The sequence below is a fragment of the Serinus canaria genome, chromosome 12, assembly GCF_022539315.1.
Source record: "Serinus canaria isolate serCan28SL12 chromosome 12, serCan2020, whole genome shotgun sequence".
Taxonomy (NCBI): Eukaryota; Metazoa; Chordata; class Aves; order Passeriformes; family Fringillidae; genus Serinus; species Serinus canaria.
Genome location: NC_066326.1, coordinates 6,317,970 through 6,334,544, shown reverse-complemented (window position 1 = coordinate 6,334,544; position 16,575 = coordinate 6,317,970). Strand labels below are relative to the sequence as shown.

Below are 16,575 nucleotides of genomic sequence, written 5' to 3'. Positions count from 1 at the left end.
ATGGAAAATAAAGATTTTTGTCCTGATGCTGCAAAAAGCTTTCACAACAGAAATGCAGAGTTATAACACACTGATGTAAAAAAAAAATTCATTTGAATCCATCTCAGTGAAATGCACTAGTCAATACCACCTTAACACAACACATTAAAAACACCAAAGTACCACCTGCCTGTGGAAGACTTGATTCTTATGAAATTGTTCCTTGAGAAAATGGTCCCATAGAACTTTTTAACTCTACTTAATCAGCACAAAACTAATCAAAGATGACTCTCATTTCCTTTTCTAAATGAAAAATGTCCACTTCATGAGGGAAAGGTCAGCTGTTAGGCAGAGTGCTGGTGCACTTTAGAGAACCTAAAATCTGCACCTGGACTTCCTCACATCCTGAATATTTCCCTCCTTCAGTCTGGCTGAGAATTGCTGTCTAAAACTACTTTTTTCTTCCTGGTCCTTTCATTTTTCTCACAGTTGTGTCTTTCCTAGAATTTACTCTTCTTGTAACATTTTCTGGATCGAATACAATAAATTCTGTTTTATGTCCTAATTCCAGCTAGACAGCTATAGAAGTGTTAAACAGTTACTGTGACATGTTTGATAAATAGCCATCTAACCACATTACAAGTAACCTCAAATTCAGCCCAATAAATATTGCAATAAATTTGTGTTTGCCAGTAATCTGTAGGAATATCAGTAATAAGGTAGACCAGAAAAGCTAACCCTACTAAAGAGCTTTGATTTTGGGAAAGGGCTATGTGCAATATTTTATTCTTCTTAGAGGGGAAAAAAACCAAAACAAAATCAAAAAAACGCTCAAAAACACCCAAAAATTGTTTAGCAAATAATATAGTGTTGGGAAAGGAAGGGATTTTTCAACAACCTGCAATTTATTTAGATGACAAAAAATGAGATGTATGAAGTAGGGTGTGTTTAGCTGAACATCAATGGCAGTTGCACAACACTTGCATGCATTAAAAAGCAATAACTTTCCAGTTATTAATTAACTCCTGTTGTCAATACCATTACCAGCAGCTGGAAACATCTACTGAACAAGACACAGAGGTCTTTTTCTTCCAGGCTGCAATCCTGTTCCAACTGCCAAACATTTTGAAAAATATTCCAAGTATTTGGCAGACTATTCAGTAGCCTCATCAATATCCCCTTCATCAGCATTTCTTCACCTACCACCCACATTTTGCCATCCTCTGGATGACAGAAGCCTGGAGCATCTCAGCTGGGAGAGGCTGGTGTGGCCCTGGCAGGAAGGAGAGGGCTGTCCCCACCTCCCATGCCTGATGTGGGCACCACCAAGCCCTACCTAGAGCATGGACACCCTGCTCCACCAGACCAGGGGTTAGGCTCCTCATTTGTGCTCTGCCTCCTGGAAAAACCTTCTGCATTTCCACTGCTCAGACTTGGACATCTTTAAGGTTCCTTCCTGGCTTTGCTTCCTCAATAACCAAAAACCCATTCACTGGTGAGAGCAGTGATGACAATACCTGCCACAGTTCTGTGTTTATTCCGGTCTATTTAGTTTAGGTTGTTTAGGTTTTATTTCTATTTATAAACTTAGGAAAAAAAAAAATCCATTCAGAGCAAGCTTTTAATACCACTGTTCATTCTTCACTCCCTATTTATATCCTTCTGGAGCTCTGTGATCAGAAGATAGTACTGCCAGCTTCCCCTGGTGTAAGTTTGCTCATAGAAAAAAAGGCAAGTTACACAATAGCTCTGCCATTATACAAAGGATATGCATCAACATCTGCATAAGCTAATATTTTCCACAGGGTCAGACTAATGGGTCATATACTCTGCAATTGTGTCTAATGGCTCAGTTTTGGTAAGGACTGTGGAAGCACACAAATGATGAGAAAAAGGGAATATTTCTTCACATTCAACTTCAGTTATTAGTGGTTGCACCCCAGGGAAGTGGGCACAGCCCCAAGCCTGGCAGAGTTCAAGAAGCATTTGGACAATTCTGGCAAGCACCCTGAGAGCTCTCTGGGGTGTCCTGTGCAGGGCTAAGAGCTGGACTCAAGAACTTTGTACATTCCTTCCAAATCACCAGATTCTGTGATGGGCATTGAAGGTATGAAAGGTTGCCCACGGAAACCTAAATTTTGGGCAAAGCACCACAGATGTGAAAACAGAAATTTTCTGGGAGTCTATGAGCCGTGTCAGAAACACATCATACATGCCTGCACCCTAAGTGTGGTTAGCTTGTCTTCTGCTCCTTGGGACACCACCACACAGAAAAGCTTGGAGCTCCTGCATCAGCTGCCTTGATTGGCAAGGATTTCCCAGGAGCTGATGTACCTGCAGCAGGAGAGACCAAAGCAGTTTGCTCTCATGGGTGATCACTCTTTCCATTCCATCCACAGTTGTCCTGAGCCTGCCCCACTCTTTCCCCACACAGGTTCTGTATCTCCCAGCTCCAGAGATGTCTCAGCATGGAAGGAGCAGTCCTGGATCTCCTCAGATTCTGTAGGGTACCATCAAAATCCACTCCATCTTCTCAGTTATGACTGCTTTTCTGCCTGAGGAGAAATATTGCAAATGCAAAGGTGCTGGGTGGTTTTCTCCAGATGGAATCTAAGCTCTTAATTTAATAACTAAATAAATACAGCACAGACCAGCATTGACACAGTGTTTTGTTCTATTCATGAGATATCTCAAAGAGGGACAGAAAGGCTCTCAGCAGAGCACAGGATGGGCACACTAAAGTAGAAAAGTGTGTGGGTAGAGAAAGCCCATTTTCCCTCAACTGCTTTAAATCACAGTCTCATTACAGGTGGAGGGTAAATGGAGAGAAGTATGAACCTCAATTAACAGGTCAGGGGCTGGGACATATCTCATTATAAACCCATTTACCCCTAGCCTAAACATCCTAATCTTAGCCCAAAATACACAAGTCTGCCTGGAGCGACACAAAGCAGTGATAGCCCATGCAGGGACTTCCAGCCTCAAAGAGCCCATGTTGTTCTTTCAGCTATCACAGTTTATTTTTTGGACATTGAGACTCCAGAGGCTGTGGAGCAGCGAGGCACCATGAAGAATACAGTGATTTGTGACTTCAAGGATGAGGGGAACCTTTTCAAAGGTACCATTGTCTGTCTGTCTCCACAAGATGCACTGCAAAGGTTAATTTGTTTTGAAATCCCCATTTTTAATTTGCATTGCTGATCAACCCAGCAATTATAAATGTTAATCTATTCTTCAGTGGCCTTAAATTCAGAGACCGAGACTGTTGAACTAAATAAAAATTCCATCCCTTTGCTCTGATTTATTAAAACTTGAGTGATATGGAGAACCCACTGAGTCAGAGCACTGATAGGAGCATGCTTTCAAAGCACATCCTCAATTAATTTTAAAGCAGGAGGGACCAATTTATATCACTTTGATTTAAATCAGTTTTGTTAATTGTGATTTAAATCACAATTTGAATAATTCAACTTGCATTGCAGTTGTGCTTTCTAGCAGATATTCATGACAAAGGGTTATTCTCAGAGACTGACACCTAATAAAAATGCTTGATTGCAAAGAGAGGCAGCTCTGAGCTGGGATTTAGTATTTGTTTTTGTTAACTCTTTTAGTTTTGGGGTTTGATTTTTATGTTTGATTTATGAGAAAACAGGACATGGAGGTTTTAGTCACCTGATTCACTTTTTAATGTGTGCTTTGTGTCATGCTGCTTCTGAACAAAAATATCCAGAAGAACATAATTGTTTAAGTGGAACTACATTGTGTCCTGCATATTTTAGGAAATATTATCAAAATATTCCTTGCATTTCAAGGCAGCTGAGGTACTGAACAGTGCAAATATCAACAGCAATAAATCAGCTGAGTTATTTTTTCCTTGCTTCCCTATTCTTCAAGATTAGAACTGGTTGATCTCAGATCTTCCCCCCACCCCACCTTTTACTCACAAAATGGGAAAGGATAAGCAAATTTTCCTGTTCTTTTAACTACCAGTTGTTTTCCTAACTTGGAATACTCTAGTCATTATGTGATGTAAAGCAGATAAAACAAAAAGAAGAAAATGTTCTTTTTGCACCTGCAAAAAAAGGGCTGCAGCTGTCAAAAGCTAGTTTATTACTCAAGAAATTCCAATTCCAGGTGTCTAGTTAGTAATTTCTCCCCTTTAGTGATATGACATTCTTCCAAATTCTGGCAATGAATATATACTTGGTTGTTATTTTTATGACAGAGGTTATTAATAAGAAAATAAAATTTTATTTTGGGCATTCATAACAAATTTAGGCTGTCATCATTTCAGAACGCATGACTTCAAGTTTCATTTTCAGAAAACAAAAATATTAATTTAAAAATGCTAAGGTGAATGAATGTGTGTTGTAAAAACACACACAGATTTTTTGGCAGTAAGGAACCACAGACAAAAGGACAAGAATGTGAATGGACTAATTGCCATCTATTTCTAAAGGAAACACAACAAAAACACTGTCGATTTTTATTTTCTAGAGGATTTTTCTCCTGCCCTCAACTGACAAAGTATGATTTTTACCACCTGCACCTGGACAGGGATTCTTCCCTTCCCCACAAGGAAAACTCTGGGCAATGAACCCTCCCCACAACATAATTTTCACACAACATGAGAGCAAAGGCACAGCTCTAATATCAAAGCATTGTTTCTTAATCCAAATGCTTTTTCTTGATTCTCTCTAAACCTCTGCCTGGTTAGAAATTAGTTAACTAAGGTAGTTAAGTATATGGCTGCTGGGTAAGAGAGCTTTCCCACCCAAGGACTTGATGCAAGTTTCCAGCACAGTTCTTAGGGCCATGACATGTTTCAGTGGACTCAGTCTAAAGGCTGGACACTATTATTTTTATTATTTTGGAAGTCTTTTCCAACCTTCATGATTCTATGAATCCCATCCCCAGCAGCAGGGCAGGGCATCAACACTGACTGCTCAGGCAGGCTGGCAGGAGGGCAGGGCTGGGCTCCACCTCTGGGCAGCAGCACCACAGCACTCACAATGCCCTTTGGAGCTGGGTAATAATTTTCCTCTGGGCTATTCTTGCTATTTGGCACTAGGAAATTGTGTTCTCTGGGCCAAAAATCTGTGGGGTAACAGAGAACATACATGAGACATCCAGACTGCAGTGTGCAATGGGGGTTTACATTAGGTCCTTCATGCCTTAGTCAGCCCCCAGAATATGTAGCCTTATATTCATTTTCCATCAGTTTCCTGAAATAAGAGACATTTGTTTTAATTTCTGCATGAGGTGCTGAAGATGGCATCTGGTACTTAGTTACTGGTGTTAACCAATAACTAGGAAGAATTCTGTGTTGGTGCTTAGGCCCTAGGAATTTGAAACTAAATTAAAGCAAGCAAATTAGCTTTTCACCAGTTCTGAACGTGCAGCACAGGAATATGCTCACCAAAAGGTGTGGGAGCTCTGGGAATAGGCAGGGATTCACCTGGGAGGGAGCAGGACAAACACCCAGCTGACTTTTCCATAAAGCCTTGCAGAAGTACTTCCCAATCAAATGAAAACCTGAGTGGAAAAAAAAATTAAAATAAAAATTTGATAAGCAAACAAAAATTTTACAAAAGGGTAAAAGTGTTTCTGTTGAATAAGATTTTTTGCTTACTCTAAACTTCAGAGCAGGCACAGACTAAAAAGAGGTGCCAAAAGCAGTAACTGAGGAGCTGTCACTGTGCTGCAGTTAAGGACATACACCCACAAGTTCCCCTTAGCAACACTTACTTTTCTGCTGAAAACCACCACAGTTCCCAATTCCTCTGTGCCAGCCTACCTAGAATTGACAACTCAAATGTGCAGAACAGAAAAAAGGAATCAGTAAATACCTCAGTCCTGTATTTGGAGAGCTGCACTGTGTATTCAAGACTAATTAAATACTTTAAAACCAGTGAGTACCTGCAAGGGTTATGTCTACTAAGCCCATCAAGTCTGCAAAACTTGCACAGGAGAATCACAGAGGAATTTTGCAAGGGAAGGCTCAACACACAGATGTAATTTTTATGCTTTGGAACACGTAGGAAATTCCAGCAATCATTGAATGAAGTCTGAATGTCTTGTTGAAAGATGGGCATTAAGCAAATATAAACCATTAAGTCAATACATGGAAAAAGTAGTGCCTTGGAAGAAACAAACAAGTGATGCATGGCATCAGACTAAACAAGCCTGTGCAAGGCCAAGATTGAACAGCTATCTCTGAAATCACTGGGAAGTAATCATAAAGAAACACTTGAAATAATAAATAAAATAGAAGAAATTGTTCTTTTCCCCTACCACTCATGTCTGAAGCAGTGCAGAATGCCCTAGAACTGGACACATAATTTTCCTTTAATCACTTCATGCTGACAGTGAAAGATGCCATACTGTGTCCCCTGTACCTGGTCACCAAGAAATTGCCTCTGTACAAGGATTCCTCATTTGCACAAAGCTGAGGAAATTAGGCTGCTCCTCCCAGACAGCCCTGGATAAGACAGGCTGGGGTGTCTGAGGAGCCACCACACTCCTGCTGCTGACAGTGAGGTGATCCCTGATTTTGGAACAAGCCTGGCATGCACCATAACAGCCAATGCTCAAATGACACTGCCCATGATTCATTGCATCCTAACCAGATCCAAATTTCAGGTTGGCTCTCCTGACACCAGCAGCTCATCATGATGTCTGTGCTAGCTATATATTTTACCTCCTGTGTAAGGAAGGGAAACAAAACCAGTAAAACTAGCTGACTTCGGGAAAATTGAGAAGCTGTAACTCATACAGAATTGGCCCAGAATTAATCAGATTCCTCACTCCTTTATTTCCTCCTGGACCAGATCCATTCTGTCCAGATAAACTCCTCCTCAGTGCTCTACACAGCTCTGGTGTAATGAAGTGATGGGTCATGCTGGTGCTATCACATCCAGGATTTATGAGGAGACATTATCACCTCAAGCAGGGAATTGCAGTGGGCAGAGAGATTGTGGCTCTGCAAACAAGACTTTAAGGCATGTTTAGATGGGTGGGATGCAATCAATCAAATTAAGGTGCTGTGCATGGATGTATCTCCACTGACCTCAGGGAGAATTCCAGCATGCATTGGTACGGGACCTGGTGGTTAGGAATTCTTTAACCATGCACATCTATTAGCAAAAGCAGGCACACCTCCTACAGGTAATGCAGCATATTTCCTCTCCTTTCCTGAGAGTAAAACGTCCAGCACTGATACCAAAGCTGCCTTCCCTGCTGATCCCCTTTTGTCTCTGTTTGGCACATTACTTGCATTCTCCCTTCAGCAGCAGCTGTGCATAGCTGGTCAAACACTCCAAGTTATTTGTCAAAGTTTTCCTAAGGCTTTTCATCTCCCTGTTTTCCCATGAGGTGCCCAAACACAAGTCATCTCTGTTGGCTTTTGGAGCACATTAATTCTGAGCACAGCATCAGAACTGGCAGGTAATCAGTTAGCTGGAGGTTAAAGTGGAGCGTTTTTCCCTAACAAGGGCAACAAAAAAGGTGGGAAAGATATTTGTGAATTAGAACATTTTTATTCAGGTAATATATTTCCTGAAGGTACACCTTTAATGCCAGCTCATGGGCAATTCTTTAACTAGATGCAATCTGAAAAGCCACTGGAGGTGGAGAAAAGCAAAGCAGAATGTCTGATTTATCACTTCTGAAATGCATGGTGGGGGGATAAACTGCAGCCTCAAGGCTTTGGGCCCTGAAGCATTGCACCACCCTGGATCCAGGAGGACAGAAAGAGGAATCCTGCAGCTAACATCACTCACACTTACCCAAAGACTCTGGGAGATGTTACTGTGGGGGCACAAGGAGGAAAGAGAGGCCCTGAAGAGCAAGGGCAGCAATGCAGGGGCTCTGGAGGACTCAGCTGGCAGCACAACACAGGAAAAGGGATCTGGGGGTCTGACCACACACAGCTTTTGTCACACAGTGAAGAGGGAAGTAGATCATATCTGCTGCATCTTGTAGCCCTGATCTAGAGCCAGCTAATTGGTAACAGGAGTTTTATGTAGAGATGAACTCCATGGAATCTTTTAACATGAATATCTCTCCAATAATTTATTTGATTTTGAGCTATCTCCTAGGAAACAGTCCATTTGTGTCAGCATTAAGGAGTAGGATGCCATGCATAGTTAGGAATGCCTGTTAGCCTCCACCCTTGAAATGCTCATCCCTGCAAGACAGGAGGAGAGGGGGCAGAGTGGGACCTGATCCCAAGGGACCATCAGTGGGAGCCTGGCTCCTGTTTGTGCTTCAAGAGTTCTCACACCAAATTTATGCCCAAATTCTGTTATGTGGTGTCAGGCCAAGTGGATGCACAGGTAGCTGAGTGAGATTAGGAATTCATTTGACACATTATGGCCCCAAACTCCAAAATGATTTGTGGATGTGAAAAACTTTCCTACCCTAATCAACAAGAATATTCATGTGCATGAAATTGGATGAGTAAGATGAGGGTTAATCTCCAGAGAAACAAAACGATGTAAAGGCTGTTATTTATCCTGGCTGTGTTATTTTTCTGAGAGGGGCTAAAAAAAAGAGAAAAGATTTGAATTATAGCTATTTGATAGGTAACATTGCAGTAGACAGGCTAGTCCTTGTAATCTGCTGGCACCATCAGCAGAAGACTAAATCAAATATGTTTTTATTCATCTTATGTATCTATTAATCCAATCCATTGCAATGGTTATTCAATATTTATGTTTGTATGAATTACTGCAGATTTCATTCCCTTTTGAAAACTAGGATAGTTGAACTGGTACAGGATTGCTTTTTATCTGACAGAGCTTTGCTTATCATGGTTTCACCTGAACTGTTGTTCTAAAAACTAAATAAATTAGGTTTTGGTGAGATAAGAAGTTCCTATACTAGACCCTGATACCATTGGTCACAGTGTCATGATACACCCAACATTCCTTATAAATAATAAGTGTGTGAGGATCTATTTTTTGACTGCCTGTGTTAGTTTGAAGAAATAGCACTCACCACACTGAGTAACATTTAACACTGCTCATACTGTAGCCAAAGTAGTCAAATTCCACTCTTTAGGAAGTAAGGAAAACCACTTGCAGAAGTCAGGAAAGACTTTCTTCTCTACTTATAGGTATTAACATAGTCTGTAGCTCTTGTCAGCTAGTCATATCCGTCATGGCACTCTCAATTTGGTACAAAGCATTTCAGAAAAAAATAGATCAGATTTCTCTAAATCAGAATATGCCTCCTGCTGCCCCTAGCACTAAGATTGCAATTCAGCATCTTGTTCTACTCTCCAGTGAAGAACCATCTGAAAGTTAGACTGGAGGACAAAATCTTCAAACCGACTTCAAAGGAAAATCCCCTGCCATCTTCTATATGCCCACCTTTTCTAGAGTGCAGGTGAAAGAAGGTTTGTAACTTCTGTGACTAAACAGCCTTGATCCTCAACCTTGCTCCCAAAGAAATCTTGTCATAGATATGTTAAATCTGGTCCTAGGTCCTGGAAAACAAGAGAGACATCAAGTAAGGCCAGAAAGACATCAGCATGATTCATAATTCAGTTTCAGAATCAGTGAATATTTTTCTTTGTTTATTCCATACAGGATCAGTCAAATGGAGAACTTAGAATGACCTTAAAAAACTGAAAACAAGAACAGGAGACAACTCTTGATGCTGCTGTGCCATAATCCATGCTCCCCCAAACCATTTTCCAAGGTAAGAAGCAGAAAAACCCCATCAAGAAAATAGTGCCATAAAACAGAAAAACAAAGTATAAACAGAAAACTAAAACCAGACGCCGATGTGTACCCAAAGGAACTATTAAAAGCAAAATGCTTGTCAGGATAGGATGCTCCACTGCACACATCTGGTGCTCTCAGCAACACAGAACATTTCTTTAATTGCTACACCTGAGACCAAGAGCAAGAAATAAATCCAGACACCGATCTCAACGTATTTGGAGACAGGTAGAGATGAGTAGCAGCAAGAGGATAATCAAGCAGTTATGCATTACTGCAGTGAACAGACATGCTTGGGGTAGATCTATGCCTCTATAATTTGATGTCTGTTTTTTAAATCCTCCTGGTGCCAGACATTGCAGAGATAACTGTGATAAGCCTCCCATTTGGTATATATCATGCAGTACTTTTTGCACCATCCAAGATGTCAGCTCAGCAATATCCAGTGGAAAAGGCAATGGACGAGATGTCAGAGCAGCTGGACTGACTCCAGGCTGTTGTTTCTTCTCATGGGTTGTTTCAAGTCACTGAACTTTTCTGTTCCTGCTTTATTTACTCAGACTCTAAGTACTGGCTACATGTTTAGACAGCACCTTGCATGATGGATCCTCGTTCTCTCTCAGGCCCTTAGAAAAGTGTAAGTCAGTTCTATTCACATTTTGTGACTTAGACTTTTCCTGACAACAAACAGTGAAGCCTGTGTGTTTATTGAGAGGAAAGGATTCAAAGACAGGCACAACACAAGAAAGAAGATAACTAACACTTGCTCTGAGAAGCTGTTTGGTGTTTCTAAACTGGAAAATGAGCTTGCTCAGCAAGTCCTCTTGCTCAGGATCTCTATGTCCTTCAGTTCTCAACAGGATGGTGAGAGGTTCCTCACCATTTCTGTAAGTGGTGTGAGTCCATGCAAAGGGTGGGTTAAATACTGATGTTAAAATGGTCACATCCTTATTAGAAGAATAAGTTATCTCATCCTTAGAAGAATAGGTTTTGCTCTGAATCCAAGCTAAATATTCTAAAATTGCTTTTAATAATTTCTTTCAGAGTAACATCAAGGATTTCCTTTTCTTGACTCAATTTGCTATAGCTTGTCCTTTGTGAAGAGTGGCATACCATAGCCAGCTGTCATTGTTACCTATGTATTTCTCAGCTGTATTTCACATAGATCTGGTGACCCAGTACTCCATCTACCCAAAATATTCAGTTCTCACCCTGCCATTTCCCAAATCAGGAATGACATATCTTGAACTACATTAACTACCTCAGAGCATTCTCATCCTTCAAAAGATGAAATTTTAGCCATTTGTTGCCTTAGAGCACATTTGAGGTCAGGGAAAAAAAAATAGGTTCTCATTCTTCAGGTGGGGACTTGGGTGCAAAGTCAAGTATAATCACATTCTTAGGACTGACTAATACCAAATACAGGATACAGAGGTATTGTTTAAAGAGTCACTGAGTTTTAGAAAAGTGTCTTTTCCAGACAATTTGCCCTGCCCTGACACAATTAATTTAAAAGAAGAAATAATTGAATTAAAAAGTTACATGGAAATATATATTTTTTACACAACAGAATATTGCCCAATTATGATGGCCCATTGCTCCAGTGAGTAGCAGTGCAGCTGAGCAGAGGGCTGTAAGAAGAGTTCAGCAATCAAAGCCATCAGTCCTGTCTGTTGAGATCAGACTGCAGTTTCTGGTGAGTGTGGGGATCAGTTTCCTGATTTCATCTTTCATAGAGCACAAGCAGAATATCAACAACAAGCAGATATCAACAAACCCTTTACAGGAGAACACTGGCTCATTTTATCTGCATCTCCTGCGGACAATGTCAAAATGTTACCTCTAAATTGTCAAATTGAGATGAAGCCTGAGACTTGCTGATCCCTCCTCCTTTTGATGCTCAGGGGAGCTGGACATACTTTGAATGTCTGATTTGGCTTGTAGGGAATGTAATGCCTCTTTAACAGAGCTGGAATTTTGATCTAGAAAAGAAAACCAAAACACATGAATTATCTTGAAATGTGCTCTAATGCTGAATCAGAAGAGAAGAAATTAGGCAATATTCAAATTGTGAAAAACCCAAACCAAACCAAGAATACCCACAACACTCAAAATCCCAACTATATTGATCCTGAAAGTCTTTCTCATGATAGTTGTTACACAACAATATATTTTCATAGATACATAAATATAGATAACTTATAATGCCATTAAGAGTTAATAAGGAATGATATACACTGATGTATTTCCTTTTCTCCCCATCTTCAAGAAACTCCTGAGTCACTGGACTTCCATTCCACATTTATCTCTTTTGTGAAAGATTCCCCTATACAGAGATTTGTGACCAGCTCAGTGACAGGAAAATTTTTTTTGTGTGTTTCAAAATATCCTGAAGCTGAATTTCAGACTGCAAATACCTCTTCATTGTGCAACTGCCTTTTCCTCAGAATTACGTTAAACTTATTTAAGGCTTTTATTTCAATTTAATTTAAAATAGATTTCCTGGAGATGAAAAACCTTTCGGTTTTCTTTTGGCCTTCCCCTTGTTCCTACTTCCCATGTAATAATGCCATAATAATTTATTATTTGATGTTCTCTGGCTTCAGACTTATACTATAATTGCCTAATTTCTTATGAGAAAGGCAGATAAGGAAATATTTCAAGAGGCTTGTAAATAACTGACAAGGACCACAAGACTGTAGTTATTTTTAATTTATATCTGAAGTGCTTTGCTGTGCTAGTTGAAATAATGTGTTTGTATAGTTTTTCTGTGCAGCCTGTATCATTTATCACTCAGTAACCAGCATGAGCTGCACATCCTGCTTTAAAACCTCAAAGTATTTTCCTAGTTACCATTACAGCAAGGTATTATAGTCTTCTGGAGAATCTATAGTGGAGTAATAAACTGCATGACTTTGAGTAAAAGACTTTCCTCTTTGATTTAACTCTTGTCTTACCAACTAGAAGTTTCCAGTCCTGCATGGTTGCTTGACTTTCCTGTGCCAAATGAGCCAGAGTTTGATCTCCTCCAGATTTTTTATTGCACTCCTGCAAAATAATGGAAGAAAAAAACCACTTAAACTTGTCCTGAAAGCTGAACTTGCAATCTTTTTCCATCCTGGCATTCACCTCTAAGAGGGAATACAGGTTATCTAATACATCCAGCTCCCAGCATCGTGCTGCTGCTCACATGATGAATGTTACAGGTGGTGGTGCTTATGCTAATAAGGAAGTTGATGAGAAAAGCCAGGCTGCTTCATGTTCTGTAGGAAAGAGAATTAAACCCTATATTTATCAACTGGAAAAAAACAAACATTAGAAAGGAAAGAATGGGTACAGTCCAAACAAAATTAAATTCAATAAAGGAGAAAGAAACTATGATAGCTAGAAATACCATTGAATAGTGTCAGACATTGCTGTTGTGTGATGCTGCCTTGTTTACATGGTTTATGCTAATATGGTTAGTTACTTCCTGAATAATGGCTGAAATAAGGATTTATAAAGATATTTAAAAATAGGGTGAACAAATGGAGAGAGGAAAGATCAGAGATCTAGAAAAACTTGAGTTTAGATGGGTGTCTACAGATCTCTTTCTAATTCTTTGGTGAAAACTTCAGGCCTTGTAAAAGAATTTAAATGTAAAAAACCCCACCAATATTTTAGTCACAGCAGACAGGTGATTCTTTGCTGGGAGGGTGGTGAGGTACTGGCACAGATTGCCCAGAAAACCCAAAAACCTGTGGATTTCCCATCCCTGGAAATGTTCAAAGCCAGCTTGGATGGGGCTTTGAGCAACCTGGTCTAGTGGAAGGTGTCCCTGCCCATGGGAGGGGTTGGAATGAGATGATCTTCAGGTACCTTCCAACCCAAACTCTTCTATGCTTCTGAGACTACAGAAGTGACAACATTTGGTTTTTTAGGTTCAGTCCAGTCTGTCTTTACTTCTATATCTGCAGAACTTTGCTTTGCAAACAGTGGTAACCAGGTAAAAGTGAAGAACGTGTAGGTGAGACCAAATTCTCCAGTTACCTACACTCACACCTGTGTAGAGGTGAAATGAAATTGTGTGCATCATTTCCAGCTTTGGGAGAGTCCCCTGTTCCTCCCCTTCCCCACAGAAAGCAGTATAATCCTTTAAGTGCAGCTATGGTTAAAGCCTACCCAAACTCCACACAGACAGGTTTTGTTCTGACACATGTGGTGGTGTGCTATTTATCCTCTTTCTGACTAAAATGAAGAGTAGTTAAGCACTTGACATTCCTCTCTGAGAACACTTCTGGTTTGGCAAAAGCTCAGTGAGAGTTAAAGAACCACCTCCCAAAAGCCATTCTAACCTGGAGAAAAAAAAAGAGGATGGGCAGGCAGGTTGAAACACATGGATTAATTGGTGCTAAAGTAAATTAACGTATCTAGAGAGAAGTGTGGAATAAAAGGAGGGGGCTGTAAGCATGGATAGACCTTGGACTGCTCAAAGAAAGGATCTCAAATGCATTCCTTTGTTTCCTACTTAATCATTAATTATTGCTGGTGTTTTGCAAACACAGGCATGCCTGCACCAGGTAATGCAGAGGTGTGCTGGAGATCCCCAAGGCAGCTGGATGAGGAAACCAGCACGTCAGCACAGAGCAGTGCTGGGCCACAGACAAACCCCTTCAGGTCCCCAAAAGGGCATCAGCTCTCAGAGACATTGGTACAGCTCCAGATCCAGACCTGCAGCACCCAGGCTGCATGGAGATTGTGCCTTCCCACAGAGAAACAGAGCGTGGGATGGAGACAGAGAAGTCACTGAACAGAAGAGCACAAACACAACACATTTCTTCAAAATATGGAAAATAAACATCTACCATGTTAGATTGCTTTGATGTTTCTGGGCCTGTTTTACAGAGGAATACTCTTGAAAATCAGATTCACAGTGTCTGACATGGATTATTTTGTGTTATCTGACAGTCTGTGAGCATCTCAATACTGTCCATGAGAGGAATAACCCCATGGAGGAAGATCCACTGCTCCACAGACAGACCTCAGTTTCAGTCTCCTCACACAAAAAGGCCAGTGGAAATGGTGTCATGGTCAAAAATGGGCAGTGAGGCAGGCTCACCATCTAAAATTCTGTAGATCTCAGCAAAAGCCCAGACCAAACTGACTGCAGTGGTGCTGCCTCCCAGCCTAAGAGCCTCACTGCTCACCAGGACCCCAGCGACAGTCACCAGACCCAGATGTGGAAAACACAGGCTCAGCAGAGCCAGGACTTGGGGTTTTTTTTGTTCAGCAACAGTTTCTACTTTGGGAACATGGTGGAAGGAAGCTCAGATAGCATCAGGAAGTTCTGCCACGGTCTAGGTAGATTGGCTCATGTGCATCCCATGAACAGCCTCAGCTTTGGTTCCTGGTGCTGAGTGAAGATACCAGGACGTGGTTCCCGAAGGGAAGGTCCCTGAGGCTGCTCAGACCTCACCCCATCCTTCAGGGATCTCCAGAGGACGTGAAGTCCCTGAGAAAAAGGAACAAATCTCATAGCCTTTTCCACTTAAAAATAAACCCATTAAATGAGAGGAAGCAGGGCAGGTGGCTCATTTCCCGAGCTCTGAGAGGCTGATTGCAGGGCGAGTCCAGGCTCTGATTCACTGGCCAGCTCAGGGCCATTGTCCCATACACCCATGCACAGGAAGGAGAGCCCAGTCCCAGCACCTGGGGCCAGCACCCTGGCACAGCCCCTCACCCTGGCACCCAAACCTCGGTGGGATTCACAGATCCCTGTGCACAGCCAAGCAACTTTCCCCATTCTTTGCTTTCCTCTCCTGATGTCTGACCACCTCCTGCACCAGCAGAGTACTGAGCTGCTGCTTCCAATGGACCCCAGACACTCACAGGAAAAAAACTCAAAACATAAATAATCACAACCCACGTGTTTAGTTCACATATGAGAAATCATTGACGTTTTCCTCTTCCGTGGTTCTGGTTAAAAGAGCAAGCATCAAACCAGGGAGACAAATCACTTCCCATCCCAGATACTGTATTTAGTGATGTGCTTATCTGAAAGCCATGCCAGGAACACTGTGAGCAGGAAAGCACTGATTGACAGCTAAGCCCTTCCTCCCAATCCAAGACATTTTATGACCTCCTGAATCTTTCTTTAAAGAAGCCTTTCCCTTCTGTCAGTTTGGCCCCCTGTTCTCTGTGGCAGTGGCTGATAAATGAAGATAACAATATGGACTGATGAGGCTGAATCTGCCCCCAGCCTGGCTCATCTCTCTCCTTGATGTTGAGATGAAGCCACTGTCCCATGTCTGGCATCCCAGTGTGCATCCAAGGAACAGCCCAAGCTGTCATAAATCCAGACTTTCCCAGCAAGGAGGCCTCCACTGAGACTGGGGAAGCTGTAACAAGTGTGTGAAAATTAACTGGATTCATGTTTACATTTGATATATCTGCACATATGGGCAGAGGCAGCCATGCACATGCTTGGGTCCCATCAGATGTGAAGGGTTTGCAGCTGGGAAATCCCTTCTTGTTTGCATCACCCAGCCCGAGTTCCACTCCTCAGCACACAAAGCACAGCTCCCAGCCCAGCCTGCCTCACTTCCAGATGGGGATCATAAACCAAAGGCTTGCACCTGTGTTGTGCAGACATGTGTATCCAGAGGCTTTGCTGACCACTGTGGAAATAAAGCCTCCAACACATGGATTCAATGAAAATAGGGTGGGCAAAGCTCTGCCCCCACAGGCTTGTCGAGCTCAGTAGGGATGAGATGTGCTCATGCTGCTTCAGGATGTCACACATCACTTTCTAGAAGCTGCTCCAAACATGGGATGAGCATTTCTTGCTCCTCACCAATGGCATTACCCTGTCTGCCTCCTGGGAGTGGCT

At 41.6% G+C, this 16,575-nt stretch overlaps 1 long non-coding RNA gene across 2 annotated transcripts in view; it reads right to left on the bottom strand.

Moving 5' to 3' along the window:
* LOC127060085 (uncharacterized) overlaps positions 1–11,672 on the bottom strand; it is a 37,163-nt gene extending 25,491 nt beyond the window's left edge. For both annotated transcript variants that reach the window (XR_007778693.1, XR_007778692.1), the window contains exons 1-4: positions 11,548–11,672; positions 9,354–9,469; positions 5,438–5,514; positions 2,314–2,534 (exon numbers count right to left, since the gene is read on the bottom strand). This is a non-coding gene — a long non-coding RNA (uncharacterized LOC127060085). The remainder of the gene's footprint in view (positions 1–2,313; positions 2,535–5,437; positions 5,515–9,353; positions 9,470–11,547) is intronic.
* Between the last annotated feature and the right edge of the window lie 4,903 nt (positions 11,673–16,575).